The 3,938-nt window shown below is 40.7% G+C and overlaps 1 pseudogene; it reads left to right on the top strand.

The window, feature by feature from the left end:
• LOC106734364 (RNA-binding protein EWS pseudogene) overlaps window positions 1-3,938 on the top strand; it is a 6,171-nt pseudogene that overhangs the window by 553 nt on the left and 1,680 nt on the right.

Here is a 3,938-nt window from a genome sequence, read left to right as displayed (position 1 = left end):
AGAGAGAGAGAGAGAAAGTGAGAAAGCCACCAGGTTCCAGACTCAAACTGCAGTTGGTCATGTGGGAGTCCAGCACCTTTAACCACACTACCTTCTGACCCCACTATATATATGTGTGTATATATATATATAGGAGAGGTTTTTGCTATAGGGTGCATGCGCTCACCAGACAGACAGAGAGATAGAAAGCAAGAAATCACCCCCCAGAGGGGATGGTCACGCCGCAATCCCTTCTCCTCCATTCTCCTCTTGGGATCTTGGGCATGCACGCACACACGCCCGGTGTAAGTTTAAGCCACCAGGTCCGGGACTCAAACTGCAGTCGACTACGTGGGAGTCCAGTGACATAGCCATTACGCTAACTGCTGGTCCCAATATTTTTTTTTTTGAAACAGAGAATTTTGCATTTTTTTCCACCTGTGAAATGTTTCATCTCCTTGCACTTCACACCTACCTTCTACTACCCACTCTCTACCATCCACTCTCCCTTCTTGGAGTTTCTATAACCCACAGCCATTCTCTCCACCATCACATCTTCAGATCCCTCAGCCTCTGCAGTCAAGTACATTATATATCCCCACTGAGTACTAATTGAGTGGGGATATGTAATGCATATCTTTCAATGTCTGGCTCACTTCACTCAGCATTAAGTCTTCTATATTCATTCACTTTGAGTCAAATGATAGGATCTCATTGTTTCCTCTAGATGAGTAATAGTCCATAGTATGTATGTGCCACAGTTTTTTAACCCAGTCATCAGTTTTGGACACTTAAGTTGATTCCATGTTTAGCAATTGTGAATAATGCTTCACTAAACTTAAATGTGCATGTCTTTCTAGTTGTTTTCCTATCCTTTGGGTAAATAACAAGGAGTGAGAATACTGGATCATATGGTAGCTCTATTTATAAGTATTTTAGGAAACTTCATATTGTTTTCCACAGAGGTTGTACTAATGTACATTCCTGCCAACAGTGTAGGAGGGTTCCCTTGTCACCACATCCTCACTAGCACTTTTCATTCTTTATATATTTTAGCCATTCTCATTGGAGTTAAAGGTTAACTCATTGTAGTTTTAATTTGCTTTTCTCTTATGAAAGGAGACTATGAACATTTTTTTTTCATATGCCTTTTGGCCATCCTTTAGTTTTCTTTGGGAGTTGTCTATTCAATTTATTTGCCTTTTTTTTTTAAATTAAGATTTTTGCTGGGCACATGCACTCACTGGAGAGAGACAGAGGGAAAGTAAGAAATCACCCCTCAAGTAGAATGGTCACATCACAATTCTTTCTCCATTCTCTTCTCAGGATTTTGGGCATACGCACACACACATACACACACACTTAACATTATTTTCAAATCCCGTGTCCAGAACTCGAACTGTAGTCAGTCATGTGGGAGTCCTGCACCTTAAACACCACATAATTTGCCAGCCCCTCATTTTCTCATTTTTAATTAGATTTTGTAGTTTTTTTATGGGTGAGCTGCTTGAGTTCTTTATGTATTCTGGATATCAAGCCCTTGTATGAGGAATAATTTGCAAATATTTTCTTCCATTCCAAAAGTTGTATTTTCATTCTAATTATTGTTTCCTTTGCTGTGAGGAAGCTTTTTAGCTTGATGTGATCCCACGTGTCTATTTTGGGATTATTGCCTATGCTTTAGAGGTTTCGTATAAGAAATCTTTGCCTACTCCAATCTCTTCTAAGGTTTCTCCTACATTTCGTACTAGTAGTTTTGTAGTTTGAGTCTTCATATTTATATCTTTGATCCATTTTGAGTTGATTCTTGTTATGTTGAGAGACAATAGTCTATTTCATTTTTCTGCAGGTAGATATATAGTTCTTCCAGCACCATTTGCTAAGACTTTCTTTTCTCCACTGCATTGTCTCATACCATTTGTCAAAGCTTAGTTAGATGTACAATTTGGGGTGTATTCCTTTTTTTTTTTCACCATAAATATAATACCTTTCATTTCTCTGAAACACACATGTATTCATATATATGTTTCTTTTAATGAAACATATTTGCTATATGTTATAATGAGCTCTATTTGCTTCTCTGTTCTGTTCCATTGGTCTATGAGTCTATTTTTGTGCTAGTAGCAAACTGTTTTGATTATCACCACTTTGCAATATATTTTGAAGTTGGGTAATAAGATGCCTCCTATTTTATTCTTTTGGAACAGTATTGCCTTGGCAATAGGAGCCTTTTATAATTCCAGACAAATTTTATAGTTGTTTCTATTTCTGTGAAGAATGTCAGAAGCAATTGGATCAGAATTGCATTGAATACATAAATGAATTTGGGTAGAACTTATATTCTGATTATATTGATTCTTCCAATCCAAGACCACAGGATGTCCTTCCACTTTTGTGTATTATACTCAATTTCTTTTTTCAGTTTTTCATAGTTTTTTCCCTTGAAGAGGTCTCTCACTTCTTTGGTTAGGTGTATTCCTAGATTTCTTATTTGTTTTGTGGCTATTGTAAATGGCGTTGCATTCTTCAATTCTATCTTAGTCTGTTCACTGTTCAACTCTTTTTTTTTTTTTAAGAGAGATTTTTACTATAGAGCATATGCACTTGCCAGAAAGACAGAAAGCAAGAAAACACTCCCAGGGGAAATGGCCACACTGCAATGCCTTCTCCATTCTCCTCTTAGCATTTTGGGCGTGTATGCACACCTGCCCGGCATGAATTTTAAGCCACCAGGTCTGAAATTTGAACTGTGTTCAACTATGTGGGAGTCCAGCAACATAACCATTACTCCATCTGCTGGTCCCAGTGTTCAACTTCTTATAAACACCCTCCTACTGGTCATACGACTTCAACTGCCCCCTCCCACCCCAGGTACACAGCCAGCCTTTCCAGGAATATGGCACTGGTGCTTGTGACATTGCCACTGCTACAATTACCACCACCTGGGTCTCCTATGCATTTCAGTCTGCATAAGGTACTCAGTCTGCTTACCCAGTCGATGGCAGCAGCCTGCAACAACCTTACCCACAGAGGATGGTAACAAACCCACTGAGGCTAGTCAACCTCAATCTAGCACAAGGGGTTACAACTAACCCAGGCTAGAATATAGACAAGTAACTACAGTTATCCCAAGGTACTGGGGAGCTACCCCATGCAAACAGTGACTGCACCTCCATCCTATCTACCTATCAGCTATTCATTTACATAGCCAGCTAGTTATGATCAGAGCAGCTACTCTCAGCATAAGGCCTATGAGCAAGTGAGCAGCTATGAGCAGTAGAGTGGCTATGGCCAACAGAGCAGCTATGAGCAGCAGCGTTCCATTAATTACTCCCCTACCACAAACTAGATCCTATAACCAGGCTCAAGTCAATATAGTCAACAGAGCAGCAGCTATGAGCGGCAGTTTTTCCCACAGGACCACACCATCAGCATGGGTGTTTATGAGCAGGAATTCGGCGGATTTTCTGGACCAGGAGAGAAATAGAACATGAGTGGCACTGATAACCAGGGCATGAAAATAGGGAGCTCTGATCATGTAGGCACGAGCAGAGGTGGGTAGGTGCTGGGGTCCAGCCTCGGCGGGGGTGGATTGACTCCACAGAGGTGGCACAGGTGAACAGAAGACAAAGGTCTCCGTGCCTTTTTTATGCACATCCTTAGCCGGACACCCCTCAGAGATCGCTCTCTGAAGAGTGACAACTGCTAGGAATCATCGTGCATTTTTATTGAAAATGTGTTACATGCAAGTAAAGGGAGAGGGGCTACATGTTTTAATTATCAGCTCATAAAGTTTTAAGAATAGGGAACATAGATTCTATTCAGGGTTGGATTAAGGGTGGGTCTAGTGCAGTTCCACAATTGTAGGTGGGTCTCCATGGAATGCAGTTTTGGAAAAGCGGTTCCAGTAAGCAGAGATGATTATCAGCTGATGCGGCGCAGCAGCCATCTTGTGATTA

The sequence above is a fragment of the Tupaia chinensis genome, unplaced genomic scaffold (assembly GCF_000334495.1).
Source record: "Tupaia chinensis unplaced genomic scaffold, TupChi_1.0 Scaffold000099_1, whole genome shotgun sequence".
In the NCBI taxonomy this organism is placed as follows: domain Eukaryota; kingdom Metazoa; phylum Chordata; class Mammalia; order Scandentia; family Tupaiidae; genus Tupaia; species Tupaia belangeri.
Note: the sequence above shows the minus strand (reverse complement) of the source record. Positions and strands in the feature narration are given on the sequence as shown.